This window comes from Myodes glareolus, chromosome 16 (assembly GCF_982192425.1).
Source record: "Myodes glareolus chromosome 16, mMyoGla1.1, whole genome shotgun sequence".
Taxonomy (NCBI): Eukaryota; Metazoa; Chordata; class Mammalia; order Rodentia; family Cricetidae; genus Myodes; species Myodes glareolus.
This window is the reverse complement of record NC_142041.1, coordinates 18629107-18641280: the sequence shown is the minus strand read 5'-3', so window position 1 is coordinate 18641280 and position 12174 is coordinate 18629107. Positions and strand designations below refer to the sequence as shown.

At 46.4% G+C, this 12174-nt stretch overlaps 1 protein-coding gene across 5 annotated transcripts in view; it reads left to right on the top strand.

Annotated features, from left to right (window-relative positions):
* Palm2akap2 (PALM2 and AKAP2 fusion) overlaps window positions 1–12174 on the top strand; it is a 459281-nt gene that overhangs the window by 145658 nt on the left and 301449 nt on the right. The window lies entirely within an intron of this gene.

The window sequence follows — 12174 nt, the reverse complement described above, 5'->3', positions numbered from 1 at the left end:
AGCTTAATCCCACGGGCAAAGGCAAGGGCGGGGGGTGGGGGTCTTTTACTTTCTTCTTGTTGTTGTTGTTGTTCTTCTTCTTCTTCTTCTTCTTCTTCTTCTTCTTCTCCTTCTCCTCCTTCTTCTCCTCTCTCTCTCTCTCTCTCTCTCTCTCTCTCTCTCTCTCTCTCTCTCTTTCCCTCCCTCCCTCTCTCTCTCTCTCTCTCTGGATTTGAGTGCTGATGTTGACATCATTGAGGCCATTAAATACCAGTCAGGTATTGCTGATCTCTGTTCTCTGGGTAGCACATCTTCTATGACTGTAATTACAGTAAAGGTTTTTAAGAAGCTTTTAGTTAAAGAACTCAAAGGGGGCCCGGGAGACGGCTGAGGATAGAAAGTGTTTACTGTTAAAATGTGGAGACCAGTTTGGGGCACCATGAGAAGAGTTGGTGTGTGAGTTTCCCGGAAGTCCTTGTCGCCTAAGTCAACTGCGTCTTGTCTTTAGAAAACCAGATAACATGATCCCTTCGGGAACAGTTTGGCTCGTCTAAAAATGTCAATATACTTTAAGACATGTTTGGTTTTTTTTTCTTTTTCTTTTTCTTTTTTTTTACTGATAAGGACAGAAGAGGGAAATGCTCTTGCAGAATTTCCGTATGAATTTTCTGTACTCCATAGAACTTGCTAGAATGCTTACTTTTCTCTTCCGGGGAACTTTAAAGGTGAAGTGTTAGAGCAGAGACCAGAGACAGATCGGCTATGTCTTCTATGTCTGAGAAAGCAGCCAAGGGGAGGTGGTTTCTGGCCAACCAAGCCTTTTTTTCAGGGCCAGTTACATCCTGGAAGCCATTGGGCCAATGCCTTGCTTTGCCAAAAAAGTGGAGATTCAGTGAAAGTCACTAATGGCCACTGGTAGCTGACCCACCTTGGGCCTCCCTGAGTCAGTAGGCGCTTCCTTTGTCCTTCCTTTCATGCCTTATTTGGAAATGTCCCCTGCAATTTGAACTTTTCAGCCTGGAAATTTTCCCCAGGGCCTTTGGTGTCCCTGTAATATTTTCAAATTGCCCAAGGTTTGGACAGACAGCCATATTGTGAAATCAAGTTTAAAAAAAAAAAAAAAACATGATGACTACAGGCCTTGGACCAAACATGTGACCATGCTGGAGAGAGCAGTGTGGACACTCAGATTGTTTGCTCTGTAGATGAACAGGCGAGTTCTGCTTCTAGGTTCTGACCCCAGGCCTCTGTGTTTGGGCTGCTTCTTAGCCACTCACTACACAAAGAAAGAGAAGCTTCTCAGGAAGTTCAGGATGTCTCCTCTGCGGGACCACTAACATTGTAGACCGGATCATTCTCTGCTGTGGGGCTGCTCCGTGCTTATGTGATATCTGGTAGCATCTCTGGTCTCCCCTTCTCCTCATTGTGATAATCTTTGTCATTGCCAAGTGCCCCATGCATGATAAAATAACCCCCGTTGATGGGCTAGAGAAGTGTCTGTTGGTAGAGTGTTTAACTAGCAAGTACAAAGCCTTGGAATTAATCCCTAGTACTATACAAACTAGGCACGGTGGTCAATGTCTGTAATCCCAGCTCTTGGGAGATGGGGGCAAGAGAATCAGAAGTTCAAAGTCATCTTTGGCTACTGTGGTGGTTTGAATGTAATTGGTCTCCATAATCTCATAGGGAGTGACACTCTTAGGAAATGTGGACTTGTTGGAGTAGGTGTGGTCTTGTTGGAGGAAGGGTCTCACTGTAGAAGTGGGCTTTGAGGTCTCTTTTGCTCAAGCTTCACTCAGGGTAACAGTCAGTCCACTTCCGGTTACCTGAAAGATGTAGAACTTACAAGCTACTTCTCCAGCACCATGTCTGCCTGCATGTTTCCATGTCCCACCATGATAATAATGGACTGAACCTCTGAACTGTAAGCGAGCTACCCTAGTTAAATGTTTTCCTTTGTAAGAGTTGCCATGGACATGGTGTCTCTTTACAGCAATAGAAACCCTAACTAAGACAACTGCATGATAAGTTTTAGAGACTGTCCTGGGTTACATAAGACCCTGTCCCAAAACAAACAAACAAAATCAAAAATTACCTAATGTGTAAAGTAAGGTCTACTAACCAACTGCATTTCCCAATTTTATATTATCAGGGATTTATTCCTGTAAGTGTGAATTCTCATTCTCAGACTTAATGATTTGTTCCTTTAAACCATGGTAGAGATGGGGGGAGGATACTAGAAAGATGGCTCAGCAGTTAAGAGCCCTTACAGCTCTTGCAGAGGACCTCAGTTCAAATCCTGGCATTTGTGTCAGGCAGCTCACAACCACCTGTAACTCCAGCACCAAGGGAACCAGATATCTGTGGCTCAGAAGGCAGCCACACTCACATGTACAAAAATTTTAAAAATTAAACCTTGTCGAATTTCTTGTATTGGGGTTTATTGATTAATTTTTTTTTTAAAAAAAGCAGTTTTCTCAAAAAGGGTGTTGCCTTTTTGAGGGGGGTGGCAAAGACTTTTCATCTTATATGTGAAACTCAGTAGCTATCTGTTGATCAAGGTTTCCTGTTCTGCCTGGTCCTACAGCTGTAAGTCCCAAAGAATCACAGTTATAAACTGCTTGGCCCATTAGCTCAGGCTTCTTATTGACTAATTCTTATAACTTACATTAGCCCATAATTCTTGTCTGAGTTAGCCACGTGGCTTGGTACCTCTTTCGGTGAGGCAGTCATATCTTGCTTCCTCTGAGGCTGGGTCATGACTACAGACTGAAACTTCCCTCTTCCCAGAATTCTCGTTGCCCCGCCCCTACTTCCTGCCTGGCTACTGGCCAATCAGCGTTTTATTAAAAGTAAGACAAGTGACAGCAGCTATCTGTCTTGTTGCCTGAGGAAGAACTTTGAAGCTACAGTTTGTCATTGAGCAAAGGACACCAGCTGGATTGGAGGTGCCCTTGGTGCACAAGCCACGTGGCGTTGCCCGGTGTGAACAGACTTCTGAGGGAGAGTCTCTGCAGCCTTTGCTGAGCTGCGGCTGAAGCCCCAGTTATGCTAAGTCCCTACAGCTGCTCTATGTCAATAAAAATCAATATATGTTTTCCAGAAGAGAGGAACACCTTTTCTAAAAGACTGCATGCCACATGGTCTAGTGGAGGTGCGGTGTTTTCCTGATGGGAACTGGGCAGGGAAAGCATTTGTGTGTGTGTGTTGGGGGGAGGGGAGGGGAGCAGACTAGCTTCCTGTCTCTTTCCCTTGCCTGCAATTTATTATCAGTGAGTTCTGGAGACCAGAAGTCAGAAATCAGTCTGTGCAGTAGGAGTGGCTAGAGAAGGCGTGCTATCTTCTGAGGACTGTGAGAAAGGATTTTTTACCCAGGCCTCTCTCCTTGGTGTGCAGAGAACCATCTTCTGTGTGTCTCCTAGCATCATCGCCATTCTATGTCCGTATTTCCCCTGTGTATCGGAACATCAGTTGTTTTCAGGGTCTGCCCTGGTGACGTAATTTTGACTTGATTCTTCGGTAAAGATTGAGTGAGTTGTCTTCCGAGGATCCGGAAGTGAAGACTTCAGGGACTAAGCCGCGCCCCGTTCCTGGACCCCAGACTTTGCCAGGCACTCTGTATCCGCACCCTGCCCTGCTTCCGCCTGTGGAAATTGGGCCCTCACCCCCCACCCCAGGGAAGCGATGCTAAGAGCATGCGCAGAAGGAGCCGTTTGCTCCAGGCCGCTGTCCTGCTTTCACAGGTGACTTTCTTTTAGTCCCAGAACCTTCAGCATCCCAGGGCCTCTCTGTCTTTTGTTTGAAAGGAGAAAGCAGTACAACAGCATTCAGACCATGTGGCCAGTATTAAACACCACCCCAAGCTGGTTAAAAGCATTGAGACATGCAGTAACCTCAGGAGAACTCAGAACGAGAACACAGTCCCTGTCTCTGTTTTCTTCGTTAACTTGAGATTTTCCTAGCTTAACAAATAGTGAATGACATGTTCCCCAAAGGGTCACAGCTGTCCCTAGGTGACAAAATTCTCTCGCTTTCCTCATGCTGGGGTATCATGAGCAGGACAGGTAGCAATTCTCAGGGGAGCTCAGGCTCATCTGGGAGGAGGTCTGTCTCCGACAGGCAGGGTTCCATTCCGAGCCCACACTCCTCCTGCCCTGTGCCAGCTGCCCGCTGTTCCAATGCACCTCCCTGATGCCTGCGTTTCTCTTCCGGGTCCCAGTCCCATGATCATGCCACAGGCCTGTCAAAGAGGTCAAAGCAGGAGCATGAACAAAGTCAATGGGTTTGGAATTGAAGAAAAGAATGTCCAGAAGTGTGTGTCCTGAAGTCCACAGTGGCTAGAGCATGCTGGGAAATAAGGCCAGTAGGATAGAGTAGCGTCCAAGGCAGGAACTCATACCTGGTCCCATATGCGGTGGGACCTGAAGATGTGTGTTTTCTCAAGGGCTGCTGTGTGGCAGGATAAGGCGTGAACCTTCCAAGTCCCTGGTACCCATCCCTGCCAATGCTGTTACATCCCAGAAGACTTCTGTGGAGGCTCGCATGCATCCTGAGCAGTGGTCCACATAAGCTTCCATGGATACGCTTCGGGGACATTTCCAGTGGGCTGACACCCACAGCAGTATCTCCACCCTCTTCCCCTGGAGACCTTGTATCCTTTGGAGAGCCAGTTTCACGCTGGAATGTGAAGGCTATTTCTGGACAATGGCATCTTCTCCGACTTTCAGAAGAGCCTGGGAATAAAGGGGGTGAGTCAGCCTGCACTTATTTTAGGGAAGCTTAGGAATTTAATCTGGAGTCACTTAGCTTCCCCACTGCCTGCCAGTGGTGTCTTTGGGGGCAGAGCTCAGCAGGCAGAAATACTGTACTGATCATCCTTGATGGCTACCCAGCTCCTCCTCCACCAGCTTTATGGATTTTTGCAGAAGATTTCCAGAAAAGTGGACATCCATAAACCTTTAAGTCCAGGGCATCTTCTCAGGGCTGATGAACTGGTATCATAAAGGCTCCTGGTATCCTGACACTGGGCTCGTACAGTGAGTGGCACACTGTGGTGTCTTTGCCAAATCACCTCCTTTGATGGAGATGTTGGGACTCTGTTACAGGTGTTGCCATCCCTGTTTTAACAAGGAATTAGCATTAACCTCGGAACGTTAAACACAGACCCAAGGTATGAGTCCGGATTTGACCTCTGAAGCCCATGTGCCTGTGACCCCCAACAGTTTTGGCTAACAAGTGTCTCCCTTGCTGCCATCCTGCGGTTGTGCTCTTAGGGCATTGACTGATCATGGGATTGTTTCCTGCTTACCTCACACTTGGCCTCAGGATCCTTCTCAACACAGCACTGCAGGCAGCCGAACCTTGGTGTCCTGGAAAGGAAGCCCCTCCCACCTTTTAGCTTTATTTTCCTTTGTACTGAATCAAAACCAGAGTCTGGTTCTGCCGCGGCTTTTTTGTTCCTGTTGCTCATTTCTAAAGAGCTACTTACAGTCTTTAGAAAAGAAAAAATTGTAGGAAGCCGAGAACTCAGTACCGTACAGTTTTCTGTAGTCAGTGGAGAGTCTATGTGTTTTACATTTTATGTATTTATTGTTATCATGTCTGTGCATGATGGGAAAGATATGTGTGCCATGGGGCCTAGGTAGAGGTCAGAGGGTAACTCTGTGGAGATAGTCCTCTCCTTCCACCTCTGTGAGGCTTCTGGGGATAGACCTTGGGTCACCAGGTGGCTAGCGCTGAGCCAGCTCACCAGCCTGATTCTGTTGTCTTTTTGCTATGGATCTTTTTGCTTGGTGGGGGGAATGTCATGTGGGGACCCAAAGTCTTAACAGGGACAGTCAGCTTAGGCGGGGAATGGGCTGTAAAGCCTCATGCCATTTAAGTCAGGCAAAGCTTTCAAGTGGTTCCGGATGTTGAGGTGACATCACAGGGTGTTGGGTAGGTTAAGACACAAGAGGATGATGGGGCAGCCTGCAGAGGCTCATGGTCAGCTTCCATTTGCTGTGAGACAGGTCAGCTCAGCAGACAGACAGCTGTCTCAAGGGGAGAACGCCAAGAGGGCCTGGACCCAGCACGGAGAAGGCAGATCTTTAAGAGGAAACTCGGATAAGAGAGTGGAGAAGATGGGGAGATGGTCAGGATTAAGACCGCTTGGTACTCTTCCAGAGGATGTAGTTCCTAGGGACACATCAGGTGGCTCTCAGCCATTGGTAATTCCAGCTTCAGCACACACACACACACACACACACACACACACACACACACACACTGGGGAGGGGGGAGTGAAACAGTGGCGGGTGGGGGCATGCAGAGCAGGAGATGGAAGTGACTTACATCTGCCCTGGGAAGTATTAGGTTTAGCCAGTTGACCTGGAGAGGTATTTGGCCTGTAGGGAGGGTCCCGAAATGGCTGCAGTGGTGAGAAGTTGGGTCAGTATTGTGACATGTGAGTGTTGACCTTTAAAACATGGTCCTCTGGAAGAGCAGCCAGTGTTCTCAACCGCTGAGTCAACTCTCCAGCCCCAAGTCTGACTCTTTTTAACATAAGGTCAATCTTGGAAGCCTCAAGAGTAAAGAATTGTCACTAAGGATGAGTGTATGTTCCATACTAGAGAGATGCTAGAATCTGAGTAGCCTGTGCCTCTTACTTTCTTATTTATTTCCAATAATGGGGTTTGGGGAAATAAATGTGAGACACTATCACATTAAATCTATATATGAACTTGAAGGTACATTGCCATTTCAATAAGGTACCGGGGTGGGGGAGGCGGGATATAGAACCACCTCAGAGATTTTTTTAATTTATTTTATATTTTTTAAAGAAAACAGGCTATCTTTTTTCATTTTATATACCAATCCCAGTTTCCAGTCCCTCCTCTCCTCCCATTCCCTCCACCTATTCCCCTATCCCAACCCCATCCACTCCTCAGAGAGGGTAAGGCACATTGTTTTGGGGAAGGTCCAATGCCCTCCCTATTATAACTAGGCTGAGCAAAGTATCCATCCAAAGAAAATAGGTTCCCAAAAAGCCTGTACAAGCAGTGGGGATAAATCCTGGTGCCACTTCCAGTGGCCCTTCAGTTTGCCCCAGTCATACGACTGTCACCCACATTCACAGGGACTAGTTTGGATCTATGCTGGTTCCTTCCCTGTCGAGCTGGAGTTGGTGAGCTCTCATTAGCTCAGGTAAACTGTTTCAGTGGGTGAACCCATCATGGTCTTGACCTCTTTGCTCATATTCTCACTCCTCCCACTCTTCAACTGGACTTTGGGAGCTCAGCCCAGTGCTCCACTGTGGGTCTCTGCCTCTGTTTCCATCAGTTGCTGGATGAAGGTTCTATGGTGACATTTAAGATAGTCATCAATCTGACTACAGGGCAAGGCCAGTTCGGGCACCCTCTCCTCTATTGCTTAGGGTCTTAACTGGGGTCATCCTTGTGGATTCCTGGGAATTTCTCTAGGGCCAGGTTTCTTGCTAGCCCCATAATGGCCCCCTCAATCAAGATATCTCTTTCCTTGCTCTTATCTCTGTCCTTCCTCCATCTCTACTATCCTGTTCCCTCAAGTTCTCCTTCCTGCTCCCTTTCTCCCTTCCTCTTCCCCTTCCGCCCTCCTTTCTCTCCCCACCCCCATCCTCCCAATTTTGTCAGGCTATCATTTCTATTTGAATTTTTTCAAAGTAGCAATTATCACTATAGATTACTGGTTTTTGCAATAAACTCTTTTGCTAGTATCCCATGGTAATGACACTCATAGGTAGATGGTTGAAGAGTGTGTGTGTGTGTGTGTGTGTGTGTGTGTGTGTGTGTGTGTATAAGCCATAGACTGATGCCAAGAGTCTCCCTTGGTTTCTATTCACCTTATCTTTTGAAATGGTTGAGTCTTTCACGGAGCCTGAATATCACTCAGTTAGAATAGTAGGCCAGCAAACCCACTGGGCATCCTCTGGTCTCTGCCTCCCAAGTGCCAAGATTGTAGGTGCTTACCACTGTGTTGACTTTTTGATAGGAGTGCTGAGCATCGAACTCAAGGTCCCTGTGTGTGTGTCATGCATTCTATTGACTGAATCATTTCCCCAGCCTCTGAGTGGTTATGTTTTGATATTTAGATCACCTCAGTTCTTTCTAATTATCTGAACCAAAACACTGGCACTCAGAATAAACGCACCCCTCTCCACTCCCAGAATAACATCCCCTGCTCCCTAAATTTGTCGCTGAGCCTGTGTGTGCCATGTTATGCTAGTTCAATGTTACACTAGTCCAGAGGCCCTCAGAATCATTTGGATCCCAGGAAGTAAGAGGACACGTTGGAGACACGTTCACCTTCCCTCCTGAAATGCCAGTGACTTCAGGGCCCTGGGAAGTGTCACAAAGCTGCATTGGGTACATCCAATTCAGTCCTCTCCTTAGCTCCAAAACCTGGTGTGGATGCTGAGGCACACTGTCGATGTGCCTGTGAACTGCATGGCGGGGATGGAGAAGGCCAGAAAGCAAGCGGGTATTGGCAGGAGGGAGCAGGCACCCTGGTGTCTCTCCTCTCTTTCACCCTGATTCCCCATGTACACTGTAGAGAGTGAAGGTCCTGGCTTGGAATGCCTAGTGCTTGCATGTGGTGTGCGTATGTTCTTTGGGTGTTAAAGAGATCAATGAGATTGACCCATATGTACTCTATTCCTTGGCCATGTCCCAGGCCAGATTCATAGAGACAAAGAGCAGCAACAGCCCTGACAATTATCAATTGTTCTGGCCACCTAGAGGCCTCACCTTCTCCCAGGCAGCTCTAGAGAGAAAGAGAGAGAGAGAGAGAGAGAGAGAGAGAGAGAGAGAGAGAGAGAAAATGCCAAGCTGGCTCTGACAGCTGATCGGAGTGGCTGAGCTGTGCAGATGGCCATTGTCAAAACTACTTACATTGCTTTCCCAAAGGGCTTCTGGATGCAACTGAGCTTCCAGTTACTCCCTGAGTTAGGGGAAAACTTCACCCGCCTAGATATTGTTCTTTCTGTGCACTCACCATTGAGGAAAATAGGTTCTGACTTCCTGTGGCTTCTTTCAAGGAACAGAGCACAGCACTGAGGAAATGACATGGCCAGCGTGACATCGCAGCAGGGCAGGGATGGGATCATCTACGTATTTTGATTGCATTTTAAAATTCCATTTATACACAATTGGGGTGCAGTTAATTAACTCCAAGTGAAAATGCCAGTCCGGATTTCAGGGAGTCTGATTTTAATAGCTTCCTCCTCCAACAAGGCATTTCTATGACCAAGAAAACCCATCATTCCAAGACAGAAGCACTGAACTTGGTTGGTTCTCCTTCATCTGTCAACAGTCTTGATGATTTACAAAGAACCAGAACTGAAGTCAAGCAGTTATCTTTGGTGTCTGGGTAACTGAGGATAGTTTATTAGTTCCCTGCTGGACTTCTGTCCTGATGGAATGCCTCTTTCCCAAACCCACATGTTCCAAGATTTGCTCTCCAACTTCTGGGGCTGTAGCAGATCGTAGAGCCTTGAGGAACTAGGGCCTAGCAGAAGGAAAGTAGATCACAGGGGTTGTGCCCCAAACCCCTTCCTGTTTCTCTCTCTCTCTCTCTCTCTCTCTCTCTCTCTCTCTCTCTCTCTCCCTCCCTCCCTCCCTCCCTCCCTCCCTCCCTCCCTCTCTCTCTCTCTCTCTCTCTCTCTCTCACTGTCTCTCTCTCTCTCTCTGTCCCTTCTTTTTCTCTCTCTGATTCTTGGTTACCATGAGGCGAGTGACTTCCTCTGCCACATACCTCCCCAAGATTTCTATCTTACCACAAAGTAAAGGAGCTTAATGACCACAGATTGAAACCCAAGCCAACGTTTCCTCCTTGACAACTGTTTCTCAGGTATCTTTGTTAGCGATGGAAAGTAGATGGATCCCTCTCCCGTTGTCTACAGTATTTTCTCTGGTGATGGAGAGTAGGCTGGTCCCTCTCTTGTTGTCTATGGTAGTTTCTCTGGTGATGGAGAGTAGGCTGGTCCCTCTCTTGTTGTCTATGGTATTTTCTCTGGTGATGGAGAGAAGACTGGTCCCTCTCCTGTTGTCTATGGTATTTTCCCTGGTTAGCTGACAAATTAAAATACTGAAAGCAGATCAAAGAGAGCTGGCAAAGTTTCTTTCTGTACGTTTACCCAGATCATAGCTGGCTGATGCTTTTCTTTAGGTTTTCCAGGACAACAGAACCTTACAGTACTTTTTCTTTCTCCTTTTTTGCTCCTTTCTTTTTAAATCAAACTGGTGTAGATAGAGAGGTTGCTTAGTGGTTACCAGCATGTTTGATTCCCAGCATCCACGCGGTGACTCACAACTGTCTGGAACTCCATTACCCACAGATCCAAAGCCATCTTCTGGCCTCAGTGGATACGAGATATGCATGTGGTACACAGACTTAAGAGCTGGCAAAACACCCTTACACATAAAAGATAGCAATAAACAAATCTTTAAATAAAATGTATAATATACTCTCCATAAGTGGAAAAATAGGTTTAAGATGATTAAAAGATATCAAGCCTCATCGATATTTTAACATTTTAAAAAGAGAAACAGCCTATGAGCTGGCTCAGCAGGTGAGGGGCTTGCTGCATAAGCTTGGCTGCTTGAGCTCAATCCCTGGGTGCACACAAAAGTGCCTGCACACACACACACACACACACACACACACACACACACACTATATATATATATATACATATATATATATGTATATATATATATATATATATATATATACACAAACCGCACACCACATACCCTAACCACACACCACAAACAAACAGAGAGAAAAGAAAGGCCTCACCGTGTGAAAAATGATGCGGGATTTTCTTTGCAAAGGTTTCATAGAGTTATAATTACATTCTATGTAAATTTTGCACTCAGCTTTTCACTTAACATTTTCATAAACATTTTCTCATTTTGCTGCAACCTTCTCATGGATGTAATTTTTAATTGACTACCTAATGGTTTGTTAGGAGTCCATTTGGCTGTAAGTATCAGGAAACCTGAGAACCGGCAGTTCTACAGGGATTTTTAGTTTTACGGAAAAGGAATTGAGACAAGAGTGGATGCTCTCGGGACAAAGCTCTGTCTGTAGAGCGTGTTAGGGAACCAGCTCCTACAGCTGCGTCATTTTTGCGATGCCTGCCGGAAGTCAGGCCTGAGCCTTCTTAGAGGAAGCAGGAGGCTGTGCTTCAATGGGACTGCATCACATGACCGCCTGGCTCAAAAGGACTCTAAGAACTTGGCCTAGGCTCATGATCACACCTACTAAGGAGGTTGAGGCGGAGGCGGGGCGGGTGGGGGGATCACGAGTCCAAGGCTTGCCAGGGCTACAGAGTGAATACAGAGTCAAATTGGGCAATTAAATGAGATATTTTCTCAAAATTAAAAGAAAAAATAAGGGCTAGGGCTATAGCTTAGGTAGCATCAACCCTGTCCTGTTGCCGGAAGATGATGAAAAAGGTTTCCAAGGGTAAAATGGCACGCATTAGAGTTGTCACGTTGAAAGACAGTTAATCTTTAAAATTTTTTTTTTCTGGAACCCCAGTATGATTGTTTCCCCAGGTAGATGGCACGATTGAGAACCTGTCTAGTCCTGTCAGACTTGTACTTCTACCAACAGCCATGAAATAGAGCAAAACCCAAACCAACCGAGATCAAGGTGACTATGAACACCAAGTGTAGAGAGAAGAGCATTCTTCGTCTTTAGGTCTGCTCTGATTGGGAATTAACAGTTTGCTGGGGTGGTGGGTGTGTCTCTCAATGCAAGGGCTAAGTAGATGCCTGGAATGGTGGCGAGAGCTTCCTTGCTCATTGGATGAACGGGAGCCGCTGCCTGCAGCATCTGCATGTCTCCGGTTTCAAACTAGGGAATATTTGATAATACTTTACCAGTTCTCATGATACCTGTTGTAGGACAGAACCTTTCTCCAGGGTTGCCTTTGATCCAGGTTATTTACCTGAAAGCTATCTCTTTGGTGGATTTACCTCCTAGACTTCTTGTACCTGTGGGATTTGGAACCATCAGCATCTTGGGTCTGGGCCAAACACTAAGCCTGTTCAGGGTGAAACATCTTTTTTCTGCACTGTTTGTTATCATGACTTTATTGCTTTTCCTGATGCCTTAGAATTCCCCTTTTGTTCCAACAAAATGTGAGGATCCATGTACTTTCCACTTTTT